The sequence below is a fragment of the Haliotis rubra genome, unplaced genomic scaffold (genome assembly GCF_003918875.1).
Source record: "Haliotis rubra isolate DU_JTF1 unplaced genomic scaffold, ASM391887v1 Scf244, whole genome shotgun sequence".
Taxonomy (NCBI): Eukaryota; Metazoa; Mollusca; class Gastropoda; order Lepetellida; family Haliotidae; genus Haliotis; species Haliotis rubra.
In genome coordinates, this window is record NW_025766492.1 from 828979 (window position 1) to 839315 (window position 10337).

Here is a 10337-nt window from a genome sequence, read left to right on the forward strand (position 1 = left end):
AAATTAATCGAAGCAGCAAGAAAATAACTGAAGTAAAAAGAAAATTCACGAAGCAACGAGTAAATAAATCGAAATTTCGAGAGAAACAACGAAAACATTTTTTGAAAGAACTTTCGAAGCAACGAGTAAATAAAATTTCAATTTTTTGAGAAACGAAGCAACGAGAAAATATTCGAAGCAACGAGAAATTAATCGAAGCAACGAAAAAATAATTGAAGAGAAAATAATCGAAGTAACGAGTAAATACTCGAAATTTCAAGTTTTTGACAGAAATTTGAAATAACAAGTAAATATTTGAAATTTCAAGTATTTGACAAAAAAATTGAAGCAACGAGAAAATATTCGAAGCAACGAGAAATTAATCGAAGCAGCAAGAAAATAACTGAAGTAAAGAGAAAATTCACGAAGCAACGAGTAAATACTCGAAATTTCAAGTTTTTGAAAGAACTTGAAGCAACGAGAAAATATTTGAAATTTCAAGTTTTTGAAAGAAACTTGAAGCATCGAGAAAATATTCGAAGCAACGAGAAATTAATCGAAGCAACGAAAAAATAATTGAAGCAACGAGAAAATAATCGAAGCAACGAGTAAATACTCGAAATTTCAAGTTTTTGACAGAAACTTAAAGTAACGAGAAAATATTTGAAATTTCAAGTTTTTGAAAGAAACTTGAAGCAACGAGAAATTAATCGAAGCAACGAAAAAATAATTGAAATAACGAGAAAATATTCGAAGCAACGAGTAAATATTCGAAATTTCAAGTTTTTGAGAGAAACTTGAAGTAACGAGAAATTAATCGAAGGAACAAAAAATAATTGAAATAACGAGAAAATACTCGAAGCAACGAGTAAATACACGAAATTTCAAGTTTTGAAAGATACTTAAAGTTACGAGAAAATACTTGAAGCAACGAGAAAAACTCGAAGTAACGAGAAATTATTGAAATTACGAGACAATACTCGAAGTAACGAGTAAAGAATCGAAGCAACAAGAATTGTAGCAGAAAAAAATGTTTGTACTACAAACTTGGCAGCATTAGGCTTTTGTACTATTAGGCTTACGTAACTGATAACTATGACGAACTTACAGCGTGAAGCTCAGCAGATATTTGTGTGGTGATCCTCCCTGGAACCCTCGCCCAACGGATACATATGCACCTACCTCCTATCAGTATGCGTGTAGTGGTGGTCAAACAGCCGCGAAACACCCTGAAACGTCGAAACTATACAGGTCAATGCCGACAACCATCCTCGGCGTCACCTGCTGATAGTCTGGTTCACCGAGCTCATGACACGCTATTAATACTGCTGATGACGTCATTTGCGGTGATCTTGTTAAGATGATTGTTAAAATAAAACGCTCAGGATTACATAACCAGATGTTGTCCCTGTAAACATGTTGGCATAATATCTGGATGAACACATCAGCAATAAAAAATCTCTATTGTAAATGTTAATATGTCAAGGTGACCGTCGAGTAGCACTTCGTGAGAAATCTCGTCAGACTGAATACCCACAATATGTATTGCTTGAATGTAAGATAAGAGTAGCTTGATCTGACTTCGTTGGCATTAATGACTCACGGATTTGACAAATACCTATTTAATGGAAATAAATCACAATTGTATATTCTGGAGGAGGAGCCTGAACGATGCGTGGGAAGATGCATGGCAACGGGGCTGGGGGAATTCTATCGAAAATTCCAGAAAATGATGAAAACGTATGTTAAAAATCATTGTCTGCCACAAGTTGTACTTTGGATTTTTTCTGAATACATATTTACTTGAATGGCCAAGAAGTAAACCTGTCTTCACCTGGGCCCCGTTTTCCGAAGCTACCGTCTACGACTGTATAGGAGGTACGACAGTCGTAGCGCTGCGATAGCTCTGTGAAACGGGGCCTGATGAAGTCGCCCTTAAACAGCGGTGTTCACCTGATGAAGGGGTACGAAATCGACCTTAAACAGCGGTGTTCACATGAAGGGGTTAGAAGTCGCCCTTAAACAGCGGTGTTCACCTGATGAAGGGGAGGAGTCGCCCTTAAACAGCGGTGTTCACAAGATGAAGGGGTACGAAATCGCCCTTAAACAGTAGTGTTCACCTGATGAAGGGGAAGAGTCGCCCTTAAACAGCGGTGTTCACATGAAGGGGTTAGAAGTCGCCCTTAAACAGCGGTGTTCACATGATGAAGGGGTAAGAAATCGCCCTTAAACATCAGTGTTCACCTGATGAAGGGGTAAGAAATCGCCCTTAAACAGCGGTGTTCACATGAAGGGGTTAGAAGTCGCCCTTAAACAGCGGTGTTCACATGATGAAGGGGTAAGAAATCGCCCTTAAACATCAGTGTTCACATGAAGGGGTTAGAAGTCGCCCTTAAACAGCAGTGTTCGCCTGATGAAGGGGAGGAGTCGCCCTTAAACAGCGGTGTTCACCTGATGAAGGGGAGGAGTCCCCCTTAAACAGCGGTGTTCACATGATGAAGGGGTAGAAGTCGCCCTTAAACAGTAGTGTTCACCTGATGAAGGGGAGGAGTCGCCCTTAAACAGCGGTGTTCACATGAAGAAGGTTAGAAGTCGCCCTTAAACAGCGGTGTTCACATGAAGGGGTAGAAGTCGCCCTTAAACATCAGTGTTCACATGATGAAGGGTTAGAAGTCGCCCTTAAACAGCAGTGTTCGCCTGATGAAGGGGAGGAGTCGCCCTTAAACAGCGGTGTTCACATGATGAAGGGGAGGAGTCCCCCTTAAACAGCGGTGTTCACAAGATGAAGGGGTACGAAATCGCCCTTAAACAGCGGTGTTCACCTGATGAAGGGGAAGAGTCGCCCTTAAACAGCGGTGTTCACATGAAGGGGTTAGAAGTCGCCCTTAAACAGCGGTGTTCACAAGATGAAGGGGTACGAAATCGCCCTTAAACAGCGGTGTTCACCTGATGAAGGGGAAGAAGTCGCCCTTAAACAGCGGTGTTCACATGATGAAGGGTTAGAAGTCGCCCTTAAACAGCAGTGTTCACCTGATGAAGGGGTTAGGAGTCCCCTTAAACAGCGGTGTTCACAAGATGAAGGGGTTAGAAGTCGCCCTTAAACAGTAGTGTTCACCTGATGAAGGGGAAGAGTCGCCCTTAAACAGCGGTGTTCACATGAAGAAGGGAGAAGTCGCCCTTAAACAGCAGTGTTCACCTGATGAAGGGGAGGAGTCGCCCTTAAACAGCGGTGTTCACAAGATGAAGGGGTAGAAGTCGCCCTTAAACAGCGGTGTTCACCTGATGAAGGGGAGGAGTCGCCCTTAAACAGCGGTGTTCACATGAAGGGGGGGAGAAGTCGCCCTTAAACAGCAGTGTTCGCCTGATGAAGGGGAGGAGTCCCCTTAAACAGCGGTGTTCACACATGAAGGGGTAGGAGTCGCCCTTAAACAGTAGTGTTCACCTGATGAAGGGGAAGAGTCGCCCTTAAACAGCGGTGTTCACATGAAGGGGTTAGAAGTCGCCCTTAAACAGCAGTGTTCGCCTGATGAAGGGGAGGAGTCCCCCTTAAACAGCGGTGTTCACAAGATGAAGGGGTACGAAATCGCCCTTAAACAGCGGTGTTCACCTGATGAAGGGGAAGAGTCGCCCTTAAACAGCGGTGTTCACATGAAGGGGTTAGAAGTCGCCCTTAAACAGCAGTGTTCGCCTGATGAAGGGGAGGAGTCGCCCTTAAACAGCGGTGTTCACAAGATGAAGGGGTACGAAATCGCCCTTAAACAGTAGTGTTCACATGAAGGGGTTAGAAGTCGCCCTTAAACAGCAGTGTTCGCCTGATGAAGGGGAGGAGTCGCCCTTAAACAGCGGTGTTCACAAGATGAAGGGGTACGAAATCGCCCTTAAACAGTAGTGTTCACCTGATGAAGGGGAAGAGTCGCCCTTAAACAGCGGTGTTCACATGAAGGGGTTAGAAGTCGCCCTTAAACAGCAGTGTTCGCCTGATGAAGGGGAGGAGTCGCCCTTAAACAGCGGTGTTCACATGATGAAGGGGTAGAAATCGCCCTTAAACAGTAGTGTTCACATGAAGGGGTTAGAAGTCGCCCTTAAACAGCAGTGTTCGCCTGATGAAGGGGAGGAGTCGCCCTTAAACAGCGGTGTTCACAAGATGAAGGGGAACGAAGTCGCCCTTAAACAGTAGTGTTCACCTGATGAAGGGGAAGAGTCGCCCTTAAACAGCGGTGTTCACAAGATGAAGGGGTACGAAATCGCCCTTAAACAGTAGTGTTCACATGAAGGGGTACGAAATCGCCCTTAAACAGCAGTGTTCACCTGATGAAGGGGAAGAGTCGCCCTTAAACAGCGGTGTTCACAAGATGAAGGGGTACGAAATCGCCCTTAAACAGTAGTGTTCACATGAAGGGGTTAGAAGTCGCCCTTAAACAGCAGTGTTCGCCTGATGAAGGGGAGGAGTCGCCCTTAAACAGCGGTGTTCACAAGATGAAGGGGAAGTCGCCGAAATCGCCCTTAAACAGTAGTGTTCACCTGATGAAGGGGAAGAGTCGCCCTTAAACAGCGGTGTTCACATGAAGGGGTTAGAAGTCGCCCTTAAACAGCAGTGTTCGCCTGATGAAGGGGAGGAGTCGCCCTTAAACAGCGGTGTTCACAAGATGAAGGGGTACGAAATCGCCCTTAAACAGTAGTGTTCACATGATGAAGGGGTTAGAAGTCGCCCTTAAACAGCAGTGTTCGCCTGATGAAGGGAAGAGTCGCCCTTAAACAGCGGTGTTCACAAGATGAAGGGGTACGAAATCGCCCTTAAACAGCAGTGTTCACATGAAGGGGTTAGAAGTCGCCCTTAAACAGCAGTGTTCGCCTGATGAAGGGGAGGAGTCGCCCTTAAACAGCGGTGTTCACAAGATGAAGGGGTACGAAATCGCCCTTAAACAGTAGTGTTCACCTGATGAAGGGGAAGAGTCGCCCTTAAACAGCGGTGTTCACATGAAGGGGTTAGAAGTCGCCCTTAAACAGCAGTGTTCGCCTGATGAAGGGAGGAGTCCCCTTAAACAGCGGTGTTCACATGATGAAGGGTAGAAATCGCCCTTAAACATCAGTGTTCACATGAAGGGGTTAGAAGTCGCCCTTAAACAGCAGTGTTCGCCTGATGAAGGGGAGGAGTCGCCCTTAAACAGCGGTGTTCACATGATGAAGGGGAGGAGTCCCCCTTAAACAGCGGTGTTCACAAGATGAAGGGGTAAGAAGTCGCCCTTAAACAGTAGTGTTCACCTGATGAAGGGGAGAGTCGCCCTTAAACAGCGGTGTTCACATGAAGGGGTTAGAAGTCGCCCTTAAACAGCAGTGTTCACCTGATGAAGGGGAGGAGTCCCCTTAAACAGCGGTGTTCACAAGATGAAGGGGTACGAAATCGCCCTTAAACAGCAGTGTTCACATGAAGGGGTTAGAAGTCGCCCTTAAACAGCAGTGTTCGCCTGATGAAGGGGAGGAGTCGCCCTTAAACAGCGGTGTTCACATGAAGGGGTTAGAAGTCGCCCTTAAACAGCAGTGTTCACCTGATGAAGGGGAGGAGTCGCCCTTAAACAGCGGTGTTCACCTGATGAAGGGGAGGAGTCCCCCTTAAACAGCGGTGTTCACAAGATGAAGGGGTACGAAATCGCCCTTAAACAGTAGTGTTCACCTGATGAAGGGGAGGAGTCGCCCTTAAACAGCGGTGTACACATGATGAAGGGGAGGAGTCGCCCTTAAACAGCGGTGTTCACATGATGAAGGGTTAGAAGTCGCCCTTAAACAGCGGTGTTCGCCTGATGAAGGGGAGGAGTCGCCCTTAAACAGCGGTGTTCACATGATGAAGGGGAGGAGTCGCCCTTAAACAGCGGTGTTCACATGATGAAGGGGAGGAGTCGCCCTTAAACAGCGGTGTTCACATGAAGGGGTTAGAAGTCGCCCTTAAACAGCGATGTTCACATGAAGGGGTTAGAAGTCGCCCTTAAACAGCGGTGTTCACATGAAGGGGGTAGAAGTCGCCCTTAAACAGCAGTGTTCACATGAAGGGGTTAGAAGTCGCCCTTAAACAGCGGTGTTCACCTGATGAAGGGGAGGAGTCGCCCTTAAACAGCGGTGTTCACCTGATGAAGGGGAGGAGTCCCCCTTAAACAGCGGTGTTCACAAGATGAAGGGGTACGAAATCGCCCTTAAACAGTAGTGTTCACCTGATGAAGGGGAAGAGTCGCCCTTAAACAGCGGTGTTCACATGAAGGGGTTAGAAGTCGCCCTTAAACAGCTGTGTTCACCTGATGAATGGGAGGAGTCGCCCTAAAAAGGCGGTGTTCACATGATGAAGGGGAGGAGTCGCCCTTAAACAGCGGTGTTCACATGATGAAGGGGAGGAGTCTCCCTTAAACAGCGGTGTTCACAAGATGAAGGGGTACGAAATCGCCCTTAAACAGTAGTGTTCACCTGATGAAGGGGAAGAGTCGCCCTTAAACAGCGGTGTTCACATGATGAAGGGGAGGAGTCGCTCTTAAACAGCGGTGTTCACATGATGAAGGGGAGGAGTCCCCTTAAACAGCGGTGTTCACAAGATGAAGGGGTACGAAATCGCCCTTAAACAGTAGTGTTCACCTGATGAAGGGGAAGAGTCGCCCTTAAACAGCGGTGTTCACATGAAGGGGTTAGAAGTCGCCCTTAAACAGCTGTGTTCACCTGATGAATGGGAGGAGTCGCCCTAAAAAGGCGGTGTTCACATGATGAAGGGGAGGAGTCGCTCTTAAACAGCGGTGTTCACATGATGAAAGGGAGGAGTCGCCCTTAAACAGCGGTGTTCACATGATGAAGGGGAGGAGTCGCCCTTAAACAGTAGTGTTCGCCTGATGAAGGGGAGGAGTCGCCCTTAAACAGCGGTGTTCACCTGATGAAGGAGGTAAAAGTCGCCCTTAAACAGGGGTGTTCACCTGATGAAGGATGTAGAAGTCGCCCTTATACACCGATGTTCCCCTGATGAAGGAGGTAGAAGTCGCCCTTAAACACGGGTGTTCACCTGATGAAGGAGGTAAAAGTCGCCCTTAAACAGGGGTGTTCACCTGATGAAGGATGTAGAAGTTGCCCTTATACACCGATGTTCCCCTGATGAAGGAGGTAGAAGTCGCCCTTAAACACGGGTGTTCACCTGATGAAGGAGGTAGAAGTCGCCCTTAAACACCGGTGTTCACCTGATGAAGGAGGTAGAAGTCGCCCTTAAACAGGGGTGTTCACCTGATGAAGGAGGTAGAAGTCGCCCTTAAAGACCGGTGTTCGCCTGCTGAAGGAGGTAGAAGTCGCCCTTAAACAGGGGTGTTCACCTGATGAAGGGGTAGAAGTCGCCCTTAAACACCGGTGTTCACCTGATGAAGGATGTAGAAGTTGCCCTTATACAAACAGATGTGTTCCCTGATGAAGGAGGTAGAAGTCGCCCTTAAACACGGGTGTTCACCTGATGAAGGAGGTAGAAGTCGCCCTTAAACACGGGTGTTCACCTGCTGAAGGAGGTAAAAGTCGCCCTTAAACACGGGTGTTCACCTGATGAAGGAGGTAGAAGTCGCCCTTAAAGACCGGTGTTCGCCTGATGAAGGAGGTAGAAGTCGCCCTTAAACACGGGTGTTCACCTGATGGAGGAGGTAGAAGTCGCCCTTAAACAGGGGTGTTCACCTGATGAAGGAGGTAGAAGTCGCCCTTAAACACCGGTGTTCACCTGATGAAGGAGGTAGAAGTCGCCCTTAAACAGCGGTGTTCACATGAAGGGGTTAGAAGTCGCCCTTAAACAGCTGTGTTCACCTGATGAATGGGAGGAGTCGCCCTAAAAAGGCGGTGTTCACATGATGAAGGGGAGGAGTCGCTCTTAAACAGCGGTGTTCACATGATGAAGGGGAGGAGTCTCCCTTAAACAGCGGTGTTCACATGATGAAAGGGAGGAGTCGCCCTTAAACAGCGGTGTTCGCCTGATGAAGGGGAGGAGTCGCCCTAAAAAGGCGGTGTTCACATGATGAAGGGGAGGAGTCGCTCTTTAAACAGCGGTGTTCACATGATGAAGGGGAGGAGTCGCCCTTAAACAGTAGTGTTCGCCTGATGAAGGGGAGGAGTCGCCCTAAAAAGGCGGTGTTCACATGATGAAGGGGAGGAGTCGCTCTTAAACAGCGGTGTTCACATGATGAAGGGGAGGAGTCGCCCTTAAACAGCGGTGTTCGCCTGATGAAGGGGAGGAGTCGCCCTAAAAAGGCGGTGTTCACATGATGAAGGGGAGGAGTCGCCCTTAAACAGCGGTGTTCACATGATGAAAGGGAGGAGTCGCCCTTAAACAGCGGTGTTCGCCTGATGAAGGGGAGGAGTCGCCCTAAAAAGGCGGTGTTCACATGATGAAGGGGAGGAGTCGCTCTTAAACAGCGGTGTTCACATGATGAAGGGGAGGAGTCGCCCTTAAACAGCGGTGTTCACCTGATGAAGGAGGTAAAAGTCGCCCTTAAACAGGGGTGTTCACCTGATGAAGGATGTAGAAGTTGCCCTTATACACCGATGTTCCCCTGATGAAGGAGGTAGAAGTCGCCCTTAAACACGGGTGTTCACCTGATGAAGGAGGTAAAAGTCGCCCTTAAACAGGGGTGTTCACCTGATGAAGGATGTAGAAGTTGCCCTTATACACCGATGTTCCCCTGATGAAGGAGGTAGAAGTCGCCCTTAAACACGGGTGTTCACCTGATGAAGGAGGTAGAAGTCGCCCTTAAACACCGGTGTTCACCTGATGAAGGAGGTAGAAGTCGCCCTTAAACAGGGGTGTTCACCTGATGAAGGAGGTAGAAGTCGCCCTTAAAGACCGGTGTTCGCCTGCTGAAGGAGGTAGAAGTCGCCCTTAAACAGGGGTGTTCACCTGATGAAGGAGGTAGAAGTCGCCCTTAAACACCGGTGTTCACCTGATGAAGGATGTAGAAGTTGCCCTTATACACCGATGTTCCCCTGATGAAGGAGGTAGAAGTCGCCCTTAAACACGGGTGTTCACCTGATGAAGGAGGTAGAAGTCGCCCTTAAACACGGGTGTTCACCTGCTGAAGGAGGTAAAAGTCGCCCTTAAACACGGGTGTTCACCTGATGAAGGAGGTAGAAGTCGCCCTTAAAGACCGGTGTTCACCTGATGAAGGAGGTAGAAGTCGCCCTTAAACACGGGTGTTCACCTGATGGAGGAGGTAGAAGTCGCCCTTAAACAGGGGTGTTCACCTGATGAAGGAGGTAGAAGTCGCCCTTAAACACCGGTGTTCACCTGATGAAGGAGGTAGAAGTCTCCCTTAAACACGGATGCTCACCTGATGAAGGAGGTAGAAGTCGCCCTTAACAGCGGTGTTCACCTGATGAAGGAGGTAGAAGTCGCCCTTAAACACCGGTGTTCACCTGATGAAGGAAGTAGAAGTCGCCCTTAAAGACCGGTGTTCGCCTGCTGAAGGAGGTAGAAGTCGCCCTTAAACATGGGTGTTCACCTGATGAAGGAGGTAGAAGTCGCCCTTAAACACCGATGTTCACCTGATGAAGGAGGTAAAAGTCGCCCTTAAACAGGGGTGTTCACCTGATGAAGGAGGTAGAAGTTGCCCTTATACACCGGTGTTCACCTGATGAAGGAGGTAGAAGTCGCCCTTAAACAGGGTGTTCACCTGATGAAGGAGGTAGAAGTCGCCCTTAACAGCGGTGTTCACCTGATGAAGGAGGTAGAAGTCGCCCTTAAACAGGGGTGTTCACCTGATGAAGGAGGTAGAAGTCGCCCTTAAACACCGGTGTTCACCTGATGAAGGAGGTAGAAGTCGCCCTTAAACAGCCGGTGTTCACCTGATGAAGGGGTAGAAGTCGCCCTTAAACAGGGGTGTTCACCTGATGAAGGAGGTAGAAGTCGCCCTTAAACAGCGGTGTTCACTTGATGAAGGGAGAAGTCGCCCTTAAACACCGGTGTTCACCTGATGAAGGAGGTAGAAGTCGCCCTTAAACAGCGGTGTTCACCTGATGAAGGGGTAGAAGTCGCCCTTAAACAGCGGTGTTCACCTGATGAAGGGGTTGGTAGAAGTCGCCCTTAAACAGCGGTGTTCACTTGATGAAGGAGGTAGAAGTCGCCCTTAAACACCGGTGTTCACCTGATGAAGGAGGTAGAAGTCGCCCTTAAACAGCGGTGTTCACCTGATGAAGGAGGTAGAGTCGCCCTTAAACAGCGGTGTTCACCTGATGAAGGGGTAGAAGTCGCCCTTAAAACAGCGGTGTTCACCTGATGAAGGGGTAGAAGTCGCCCTTAAACAGCGGTGTTCACCTGATGAAGGAGGTAGAAGTCGCCCTTAAACAGCGGTGTTCACCTGATGAAGGGG